Here is a 12,247-nt window from a genome sequence, read left to right as displayed (position 1 = left end):
GAAAGCAGATACTATAATCCCAGAAGACCGTTTTTAATGTAACTAATCACAAGGGACATAATGTGATCCTAATATCACAGGGGGGAGGCAGGCAGCACATATGGATATGAGGTGGTAAATCTGTCAATATGGTCGAGCCAACGCTTTGCTATATATGACCAGTTCTACTAGTTATACAAACTTTTACCAAGACTCTATATAGATTGATCCTCAGTGATTCCAGGTTTCTGAAAGGCACTGCAGTTTATTCTCCATTCAGGAGAGAGGGAAAACAGGAAACCGCTTGAAGATATCATAGGGGTTAAGAGCAAAAGGTGGAAATGTTTACACAGAATTGATCTACTTACCTGTATTCATCCCAACCTTAGTTTATAGACAATTTTAGATGCCCCAGTCTCAAAAAGTTAGATCCTACCAGATCCTTTCAGATATACATAGCAACAAGTTCTTACCATGTACACAGTGTCAGTCCCATTCCATCATCTTTCACCCAGGGAGGGGGTAGGGATCTGGGTAATGGGCTATTTGCCACCTAATAAGCTATAGAGTTGGGGGCTATATAAACACCAGCAAATAAGAGGAGAAACACAGGAAGCTGTTATCTATGCAATGTGCGAAATACCACACGGGAGCAGAGTTATGAAATGCCAGCACTTACTGCAGCCCGCACAGCCTGGCACCAGGGCAGCTCAATACAAAACAGCCCAGGCCGCCACATGAATAATAGCAGACACTGATAACAAGTTTCCATAAACTGGAATGATCCAGTACATAGGACAGAGTGAGGAATTCATTGTACACGGCTGTAAGGGAGGCCTGTAGCGGTAATGGCATGGGTTTACCCTCTTCTATCCACTACCAGCATGGTGTTAGGGGGGAAATGCACACAAAATCCATAGGTAGTAGAAACATCCTGTCACTCAGGATCCAGAATATTGTACCAAGTAATTTCTCAGCAATCATAGAAATCTCATATCTATTTGGAAAGCTCTATGGACATTATAAACAGAACAATACGGTTCATGCAACATAGGCCAGTGGAGACAGATATACCATTAATGATTCTGGGAAAGCTGAGTGTTGTAACGTCAGCCAGTACTCAGCTTTCTCAGGTAGAAGACCATGTATTGTGTGATTTAATCTGCCATACTGGGATCTTCCCCAGCAGGGTCTGTGCAGCCACAATCCTGTAGTAAGCATCTGTACAGGTTGTGTTCTCTTGGGGTTTACATGGATCCACCATGGACAGGAATATACATGATCCACACCACGTAAACAGCTGGAGCTGCCCAGCAGATGTGATCGCTGCTCCTATAGTTACCAGAACCAGTGATGCCATCTGCTGCCATGGCAGACCCAGAATAGTAGCACACGTAGGCTCCAACAATAACCTCAAAGTAAGAGAAGTGTCACGAATAGTCAGTGCGGCGACAATCGCATCATCACAACTACAACAACCAGCCGATCTGTGCAGAATAACAATGAGCGCTCAATATCGGCCAATCGTTCCATGTAGAACAATGCCCCCATACACCTCCCTCCATAGCCGGCACACATACTGACCGCTGGTGTGGTGGGAGTCTCAGCCGCTGGTGAGAGGAGCTGCCGGGGAAGATCCGGACCCCCGCCGCCGGTACATCATCAACACCCGGGCAGGGAAGGCTGTATGGAGCCGCAGCGAGCTCAGGCCACGAACAATGAGGGCCGGGAGTGCTGACCCGCGGTGTCTCCGGCCTGCTGCTGCCTCAGCCCGGCTCTCGTCACCTCCCGTCCCCGACTCTTCTATTGGATCTTTTCCTATCACCTCCCCTCTCCCCCGGTCTCCGCTACAGGGCCAGGAAAGCTGCCGGACTCTCACTCTACGCTGTGCAGTCAGTGTGCCGGCCCCGAGTGACGGTTCCCGGGGGATGAGGGTCGGTAGTGGAAGACAAGAAAGAACCGAGACCCCGGGAAGCTTCTACGGCCAGCCACACAGCCAGACCTGACGAATGGAAGCCGGAGACAGCGGCGCAGGCGTGACCAATCGATGGGGACGAGCCAGTTCCTTTTGCTAATGGAACTTTCCCGCTGACGTCACGGCCGAGCAGACTCGGAGCGTGAGGTGCTGGATGACGTGAGCTGAGACACAGCGTAGGGGAGGGGGGGAGTCTGCGCATGCCCGGGGGTCTCGGCGCACTTGCTGGGGTCAGGTGCTCGTGCTCCGCTGTGTGGCGGCTCCTGTCCCTGCTGTGGAGGTCGCCAGGAAGAGACTAGGACAAGTATGGCGGCTCCTTCCCTCCTGGTACAGCCGCCATGTCATGTTCCGAGATGTTATGATTTAAAAATAGGGCAGTCGTTGTTGGAAATGAGCAGTTTTTATCGCTTGCGGTACTTTTGACACTTGAGTATTAGGTGAGGGCTGCCAGCAGAGGCGCCCATGAGCTACACAGCGGAGCACAAGCAGCATAGCGCCGTGCACTGCATAGTGGCAGGGACTGGTACTACAAGCTGAGTAACATTTAAGGGGTTTTACAGTAATATTGATCAGTTGGTGCTCTTTAACGCTAGTGTTTTTCACATTTATATGTTCTATGTAATATTTCCAGACAGATTGACCCATTGTTTCTATGTAACTACTAATATGTCCATTATTATTCTACAAGCCACTTTTTTCAGAGGTGCATGAGACACGCTAGTCTGAAAGAGGATAGGATACAGATTGATAATCTATCCTATAATCAGCTGATCCCACACACCTCAGCGGTGGAAGTGCAGCTCCAGTTATCTAAAAAGTTATGTCTTCAGACTTTGAGAAATTCCAGTTGTTCCATATATTGTCCAAGAATTGGCTTCACTTGCTATTAAGCCTCTTTTTGCCACAAGCGAGTGCAGTCTCTGTACACTGCAGGGATCTTCCGATCTGTGATCACTGGAATGAACTGACTTGTTGAAAATCACTTCACTGCACTTGCAGGACTAAGGCCTATTTCCCATGAAAGTATTGCCCATTGAAATGCACGCGGCTGCATGATACCCATACAGAAACGGTGCGGTATAGTTATACCGAATCAGATCAAAGGAATGAGGTAAGTATAAGTTCTTTGTTATTTATATACCACCAAGGGACCATAGTAAAAAAAAATTATATATGGAGGCAACCCATTTAAGTCCTGTAAAATGATGTCACTGGTGCAGCAGCCTTTAAGGTTGTTCTCCTAAATTGCTGATTCTCCAGACTCCTTGTAAATGTATATTTTGCGGGTCATTTATCATGGCTTCTGTGCCAGAAAGCTGGCTTAGAAGCCCCGAAAGCATTGCAAAACTCCAGTAATTGCTATTATTTTTGCCTTCACGCGAAGTGGCGTGAAGGGGGCAGGGCCAGCGCTAGTGTGGACTGGTATGGGCGTTCTTAGGGCATCTAGCAGCTGGCATAGTCAAGCACCAACATATGATAAATCTCCCCTTCTGTATTTATGTAGTATCAGAATGTATATGTGGAATAATTACTTTATATCCCCAATTACAGGAATCTCATATCAGCATTTATAATTATTGGAAAATAAAATCCAGTAAACCAAACTCCCTGCATAAAGGCAGTGCCCCCTTACACTACTATTAGGTCATTAGAAGCAGGTAATAAACCAATATATTACTAACAGTAATTGAACACTTTTTTTATGAGGAATACACATCATGAGTTAATAATGGTCCTCTATGTAGGGACTGCTTAATCCGCTACTGACAAAAAAAGTTCAAATCTAACCTATCAATAAAAGCCAGACTTGCACAGATCTTTTTTTTTACAAAGAATATCAAAAAGGTTTATTGATTAAAAAACATAAATTAGGAAAGGGACAGACATTTTTACAGAAATGTCAGCTGATGCAAGAAAAATCACATATACATCCGGGGGGACATGATATTAGTCAAAATAGTACATGGTAAATAGTTGAAGACTAGGTGTCAGAAACCACAGTTAAACCGGTATGGTTTCACAAAAGATGCTAAAACTCAATTAAACAACAATAGAAATTGTAAAATCAGGTGTGTTGGTTACCTGGCACAAGATTTCTCACGTCCTCTCAGTGACACCGACGCGCGTTTCGGCACACTGCCTTTATCAAAGATGGAATAAACCAATATAGCAGTCTGTAATATTGTAGCTCATACTGAACATCAGAACCACCTGGAGCAGTGATGGTGAACCTTTTAGAGACCGAGTGGCCAAACTACAACCAAAATCCACTTATTTACCATGAAGTGCCAACATTGCAGCAACTTATTGCTACCTGTTCTTTAACATCATTCAATTGTATTGGCCCCCTGAGGCCACCAATGCAGTTTAAAGAAGGTGGGCAAATTCAGACCATCATTGTCCAGGAAAAATGGTGGCTCCACCAGGAAGACCTTCAAAGACAATGCAGTTCTGTCAACACCTTCTCACTTTTCCCGCAGTTTTAAGCAACCAATGAAGTGTCCCTTTAAAATAGGATTGTTGTTAAGTTGCTTGGGACTGCTGGAAGGTTTGGTCCTGTTTGGTGAAATTGGGGTGATGGCCTGAGTGCCCATGGAGTGCCTGCCATAGGTTCGCCACCACTGACCTAGAGTATATAACAAAACTGGATATTAATTGGGGCAAGACAAGTGCAATGTAGATTTAATAAGTTGCAGATACAGGTAGTGTACAATCTATATCAAACTTTTCTTTGCTGCAGTTCTACCATCCTGAGCATTTTCTGCTCGTTGCCCACAAGAAAGTTTGGTCTAACATATTCTGTGATTGCAAGATTTACCAGACTGAACCTACAGTCACTAAACAGAACTCGGAATGTCCGTTCAGTGATACTAGGTTTGAACCAGTAAATCCAACATACATACTGAGCAAGTTTTGAACTGAATACACCCGCATGAAATGGGCCTTAGGGTGCAGTCACACGTGGCGTGTAACACATGGGTTTGACAAGTGCATTGCAACAACTAAAGGGAGATTTGCCTAATTAAATAGCTGTTAACATTTGCGCATACAAAACGCAATCAGTAACACATTTTGTAACGTCCAAACCGGGAGTGGAGTGAAAACAGAGTAGGCACAGTAGGGCACATTTACTGAGAGTAGTGCAAACTGCACTAAAAGTGTGTAATGCAGGGTGCGCCACAATTTGTGTTCCGTTGCGCCACAAATGTGTCTCGGATACCTGTGCAAGCAGTTTGCACTGTAAAGAACAGGCAAAGTCTGACTGAAAAGTGGTGCACGGCCTTATGCCTTGTAGCAGAAATGGTGCCAAATAAAATCTACACAATGTACAGATGGACAGTTTGCACTACAGAATATTTTCCAAACAGCTTCTGTAAAGTTAAGTTTCTTTAAGTTAAAAATCATGATGAAGTTGAAACCTTGCAGCGCTGGTCTACATGCAAATATTGCACAGAAACTCATTACTGTTTCAGTTTCAGAGGAACACCCTGAAGCTGCCCCACACAATACACTTAACTTTGCGCTTTGTAACAGGATCCATCAGTGATCTAATGTTTATGTGGTCCTTACAAGTCCTAACGTTCCCCCACCATCAGGTGTCTGGCAAAACAAGGTTCAATCATGTTAAATTTTAACGTGTGAGATAAGTCATTGACAAGTTTTCTAGCAGGGGCCTCTTTCCTCCTTAAAAAACTTGTCTAGCCAAGTGTGTTACTACGTTTTATAGAATGTACTAAATGACAAAGAAATATGAAACCCATTTCCAAGAAGTATACTGGTAAATGCAGAGGAGCTGCTGCGGTACTGTGCTCGTGACATAATCCTTTGTAGAAGAACAATGTTGCACTATTGATATTCTGCGTGACACCATCTTCCAGATCCAAAGGGATCTTATGTGGGGACAATGCTGTTAAAATTATGAGATGACTTCTAAAGGAATATGAAAACTATAAGCTTTTACGTTTTCCAGGGTGGAAGAAGAAAAATGTTGCCTCTTGACTACCTTGTAAGGCAGCCACCTTAACCCCTTTCTGCTGCAGCCCTTTTTCGTTTTTGCATTTTCATTTTTCACTCCCCACATTCAAAAATCTGTAACTTTTTTATTTTTCCATGTACAGAGCTGTTTGACGGCTTATTTTCTGCGTAACAAATTACACTTCAAAATGGGGGTATTTAATATTCCATGCCGTGTACGGGTAAGTGGGAAAAAAATTCCAAAAACGCATTTGTGCCGTATTCTTGTGGGCTTGGATTTTACGGATTTCAGTGTACGCCCCAAATTACATGTCTACTTTATTCTTTGGGTCGGTAGGATTACGGGAATAACAAATTTATATAGGTTTTATAATGTTTTCATACATTAAAAAAAAAATTAAATCCTCCTGTACAAAAGTTTTTTGTGGGATTTTGCCATCTTCTGGCGCTAATAACTTTTTTATACTTTGGTATATGAAGCTGTGGGTGGTGCCGTTTTTTGCAGATTTTACAATGTTATCATTTTTAGAACTGTACGACCTTTTGATCACTTTGTATAGAATTTTTAATTTTTTTAAAATGGCCAAAAAATTCAATTTTCGACTTTGGGCACGATTTTCCGTTACAGGGTTAAACGCAGTGAAAAACTGTTATCATATTTTGATAGATCGGTCATTTTTGGACGCAGCGATACCCAATGTGTTTATGATTTTTACTGTTTATTTATATTTATATCAGTTCTAGGGAAAGGGGGGTGATTTGAATTTTTAGGTTTTTTTATTATAATTTTTTTTTTTAATTTTATTTTTACTATTTTTCAGACTCCCTAGGGTACTTTAACCCTAGGGTGTCTGTACGATCCTATCATATACTGCCATACTACAGTATGGCAGTATGTGGGGATTTTACTCCTCATACATTACAATGTGCTGATAGCGCATTGTAATGAATGGGTTAACCCGAAGTAGCTTCGGGTCTTCGTGAGACCCGACGCTACCATGGCGACGGATCACCGCTCCCCCATGATGTCACGGGGAACGTAGAACCTCGGAAAGATGGCGGCGCCCATGCGAGATCAGCAGGAAACCACCCACGATCGGTGCTGGCACCGATCACGGGTGTTACCGGTAAGCCTATGCTGCAATATGCAGCAAAGACTTGCCGGCTATGGAGAGGGCTTGGCCCGCAAGCCCTCGGGCCTCGGCATGTGACGTACTATTACGTCACATGTCGGTAAGGGGTTTTCCCAAAAAAAGAAAATTCTCAAATCTCAATCACCTTGTGATGTTTACATAATAAAGATTATTTAATTATATTTAATTTTAACCCCTTACTTTACAATTTTACTCAGTTTTATTGCTGTTTTAGCTCCTATGACCTATGACCTATCCCTAGACTGGTCAGTGCAAAATTCTGTGAGCTCACAATGTGGTTAGATTATCAGGCTACAGGTTTATATACACTTTCATTTACCTTCTGAACATTGTACTAACACATAAAAAGAGAGATGAGATGCCTATTACACACCGTCCTCACAGATATGTGCCTGCCTCCTCCTTCCCCCAGATAACTTATCTGCCTGTAGCTTGCAGCTTCTCTCTACTCACAATGTTTGTTGGCAGGAAGTGAGTAAGTGTCTGTGAGCTCCATCCTGGACTGCAGGGGGGCAGGGCTAGAGTGCAGGGAGCAGAGAGAGAGAGAAACTCAGCTGCATGGCCGATACACAGAAATTCAAGATGCGCCCCCGACCCTAAGGGTAATGTCACACATGGTGCTTTTAGGCCGTTTTTAGTTGGTGCGTTTTCAGATAGTAAAAAACGCATGCGTTTTGTCCGTTTTTCCAAATTTGTCCAATTAAATACGCATGCGGTTTCAAAAAAGGTATGCGTTTTTTACAATCTGAAAACGCTGTAACTTAAAACGGCCTAAAAACACCATGTGTGACATCACCCTAAGTCAGAAGTTACAGGGTCGAGTATAGGGGCAACTAAAATTATGTACACCAGGTTGTACTTATATCTGTGAAATGCTGTATTTTTGCAGGATAAAAACCATGTATATCTATTCCATAAGAAACAGATTCACAACTGTAGACTGTCTTTGCATTTAGGGAACTGGTTTAGATGAGTGAGGCATGTGACTAGGTCCGGAAAGAAGGAAAAACTCCTTATCGAAACTGCTTTGTCTACAGTTGGGAATCTGTCTACAGGTAGTCACAAGCCTCTCACTCAGCTAAACCAATTACCTACACTGTACTGAAGAGATACAAAGACATCAAAACAATGCTGTCTACAGTTGGGAATATGTAAAGTGCTGTTCATATTTACCTTATGACTTACGTTAACATTGGAACAATGACGTGTAATAGATCTGTTTAAAAATTAAACCAAGCAACTAGAGGAGCCAATATTGTAATTTGGATGTTTCTCTCGCCCCTTTTTAAATAAAGTCCACCCCAATATGTAGTAGTTGTGTGCATACAGGCAGTATTACTCATATATTTACTATTGATTTTGAAAGGGTGTAAAGAATGTAAACGCTTTATGGTTGGTTTTTCAGAAGACTTGTGTATCACTTCTATGTAGATTAATTAAATGAATCTAACATTCCAGGAAGCTATATATTATGTTATTTTACAGATCATTGCATGTTGACTGAGCTTGGTAAATGACATGCTATTTTTAATGTATTTTTATGCATCTCTTATAATTGCAAACCTCAAGTATAATTACTAACAATTTCTCACATTCTTTGAATTGGAAAACACAGCTGATGCTCCACTGTCAGTTTGCCTGTGGCAAGATAACAAGATATTACATAGAACTCTTCTTTCCAAGCCATAGCTACTATTATTTACAATGTTTAACGTTATAAAAAAAAAAACATAACAGCTGGGGTGGGGGATTTTTTAGGTTTTTTTTAAATTTTAGAACGCCACTTAAAGAAAATGTTGAACTAGGAGAATCACCTTAGTTGTATAGTGGGGGTCCGACTAATGGGGACCCTATGGATCAACAGTACAGATCCTATTCTCTCTAAATGATGGAGAGGCAGGTTGTGCAAGCATCCTGCAGCTCCATTCACTTTCTATGGGATATTATTCCTATATTTCTTAGTCTTGGAAACTTTTTACCGCCAGAGAGTGACTTACGGATATTGACAGAATGATTGTTTTTTGTTTGATCCATTAAAGGGTGCAAAAAAAAATGGACGTTTTAACTGCGTCAATCTTTTGACTCCAATGAAGGAGATTATATGGATCGGAGGGTAAGTATTAAGTTTATTTTTTTTATTATTCGCTAGGCATACTGAGGGCAGGCTGTATACTTTTTGGGGGCAGGCTGTATACTTTTTGGGGGCAGGCTGTATACTTTTTGGGGGCAGGCTGTATACTTTTTGGGGGCAGGCTGTATACTTTTTGGGGGCAGGCTGTATACTTTTTGGGGGCAGGCTGTATACTTTTTGGGGGCAGGCTGTATACTTTTTGGGGGCAGGCTGTATACTTCATGGGGGCAGGCTGTATACTTCATGGGGGCAGGCTGATTGTATACTACTTGGGACAGGCTGTATACTACAGGGGCTGGCTGGTTGTATACTACAGGGGGCTAGCTGGCTGTATACTACACCCTCGGCTTATACTCGAGTCAATATGTTTTCCCATTTTTTTTGTGGTAAAATTAGGGGTCTCGGCTTATACTCGGGTCGGCTTATACTCGAGTATATACGGTACTGAATGATACTGTGTGTTTTATAAATAAACATGTACTTCAGATCCATATAATCTTCATGATTGGAGTTAAAAAGATCAACACTGTGAAAACATCCATCATTTAATTTTTTTTAACCCTTTCTACCAATAATAGAAAAAAAAATTCCTTCTTCATGCAAATTAGATTCCTGGTGCAGCGGGGGCATAGCTGTGATTACTAGTGCTCTTGAAGAAGAAAATGTAGAGAGAAGGGAAAAGGTGCACCCGAAGGGATGGCTTCACCTCTGCTGAAACAAATCTACATAAAGATAAAACATAATTTCCTCTAAAATGAAAGATAGCTGCAAAACAGGAAAGGTTTGTCTGGAAAGCTTATACTGTCCTGCACAAGGCTTGTGGGGTGATTTAAGAGCTGAAAGACTCATTTACATGTCTTCTACTGAATGACAGGTTAAGTATAACTTAAGATGTTTATGATAAGTATGGTATAGTGTTTCAGTTGTTGCAAAACTTAATATTACACACCCCAGCTGCTGCAAAACCTACTTGTGACATACCTATGAATCAGCATATAAATTTACAATTTCCTCTTTAAAAACATCTACCACCAGGATCAAGCTTTGTAAACCAAGCACACTGGTGTGTGCCTCCTCTGGCAGGATCTGTTCTTCTTTTAGCTTCTTATGTCCTAGTTTAAAAAAAAAAAAAAGCTTATTAACATTATGCAAATGAGCCTGATGGGCTGTGGGCTGCATAGGTGTTAATGGAGGCTGAGCCCCTTAGGCATAATTTTTAAAGCATTATAGTGCCTACAAGTAGTATACAACCCCCAACAGATTTAGCAGGTTTGATAAGAAGCAAATAAGTTAGAGCCTTCAAACTTCAAACAAGAGCAGGATTTATTAACAGATGCATAAATCTTACAAACCAAACCCAACCCCTACGTTTAATATTTTGTGGAATAACCCTTGTTTGCAATTACAGCTAATAATCGTCTTTTATAAGACCTGATCAGGCCGGCACAGGTCTCTGGAGTTATCTTGTCCCACTCCTCCATGCAGATCTTCTCCAAGTTATCTAGCTTCTTTGGGTGGACTTTAATCTTGAGCTCCTTCCACAAGTTTTCAATTGGGTTAAGGTCAGGAGACTGACTAGGCCACTGCAACACCTTGATTTTTTTCCCTCTTGAACCAGGTCTTGGTTTTCTTGGCTGTGTGCTTTGGGTCGTTGTCTTGTTGGAAGATGAAATGATGACGCATCTTAAGATCCTTGATGGAGGAGCGGAGGTTCTTGGCCAAAATCTCCAAGTAGGCCGTGCTATCCATCTTCCCATGGATGCGGACCAAATGGCCAGGCCCCTTGGCTGAGAAACAGCCCCACAGCATGATGCTGCCACCACCGTGCTTGACTGTAGGGATGGTATTCTTGGGGTCGTATGCAGTGCCATCCAGTCTCCAAACGTCACATGTGTGGTTGGCACCAAAGATCTCGATCTTGGTCTCATCAGACCATAGAACCTTGAACCAGTCTGTCTCCGAGTCCTCCAAGTGATCATGAGCAAACTGTAAACGTCTGGAACGGACGGAAGGCTCCTTCCTTGTTGTCCTTGGGTTAGCCTTGAATCTTCGGACAAGCCTGGCCTCGGCACGGGAGGAAACTTTCAAAGGCTGTCCAGGCCGTGGAAGGCTAACAGTAGTTCCATAAGCCTTCCACTTCTGGATGATGCTGCCAACAGTGGAGAAAGGTAGGCCCAACTCCTTGGAAAGGGTTTTGTACCCCTTGCCAGCCTTGTGACCCTCCACGATCTTGTCTCTAATGGCCTTGGAATGCTCCTTTGTCTTTCCCATGTTGACCATGTATGAGTGCTGTTCACAAGTTTGGGGAGGGTCTTAAATAGTCAGAAAAGGCTGGAAAAACAGATAATTAATACAAACATGTGAAGCTCATTGTTCTTTGTGCCTGAATTACATCTTAATACTTTAGGGAAACCAAACAGAATTCTGGTGGTTTGAGGGGTTGAATAATAATTGACCCACACTTTTATGTTTAAAATTTAACTGAACAACATAACTTTTTGGTTTGTAAGATTTATGCATCTGTTAATAAATCCTGCTCTTGTTTGAAGTTTGAAGGCTCTAACTTATTTGCTTCTTATCAAACCTGCTAAATCTGCAGGGGGTTGAATACTACTTGTAGGCACTGTATTTTCTTAAAAACAAGGGCATAGGAAACTTAAAAAAAGATTGGATCCCGCTAAAGGGGGTACACTGCAGTATGTCAGTGTGCTTGGTTTACATTCCTTGATCCTGGTGGTAGAAAAAAAAGAAAACACAGCCAGCTGAGCTGTGTATGAGCTGTAATTTCATTTTCATATGCTGTAGTCCGAAACAGATTATTTAAAAAAAAAAAAAACCCTGTCTTTTAGGGAGGGGGTCCTTTTAGAGAGGTGGTCTTCTGGAAAGGTTACACTGTGAGTGTGTGTGGGTATTGCTACTGTGATGCTGCCATGCGTTTATCTTCTTATTCCTATGTAGGTGTCCCTGTGCTTTCTGTCTTCCCTGCCCTGCTCTGGATTTTATGTCCTGATTGGCTGAGCGGTTTGCGAATGT

The 12,247-nt window shown here is 42.3% G+C and overlaps 1 protein-coding gene across 4 annotated transcripts in view; it reads right to left on the bottom strand.

Moving 5' to 3' along the window:
- The window catches only part of HIPK1 (homeodomain interacting protein kinase 1), a 53,913-nt gene extending 51,833 nt beyond the window's left edge, over nucleotides 1-2,080 (bottom strand). Inside the window, exon 1 of one of the 4 annotated variants that reach the window (XM_072137646.1) lies at nucleotides 1,564-2,080. The gene's annotated coding sequence lies outside the window, so the exon portion shown is untranslated. The remainder of the gene's footprint in view (nucleotides 1-1,563) is intronic. The other 3 variants (XM_072137645.1, XM_072137648.1, XM_072137647.1) reach the window with 3 other exon arrangements.
- Between the last annotated feature and the right edge of the window lie 10,167 nt (nucleotides 2,081-12,247).

This window comes from Engystomops pustulosus, chromosome 2 (assembly GCF_040894005.1).
Source record: "Engystomops pustulosus chromosome 2, aEngPut4.maternal, whole genome shotgun sequence".
In the NCBI taxonomy this organism is placed as follows: Eukaryota; Metazoa; Chordata; class Amphibia; order Anura; family Leptodactylidae; genus Engystomops; species Engystomops pustulosus.
The sequence above is the reverse complement of the archived record's forward strand: the minus strand, read 5'-3'. Positions and strand labels throughout refer to the sequence as shown.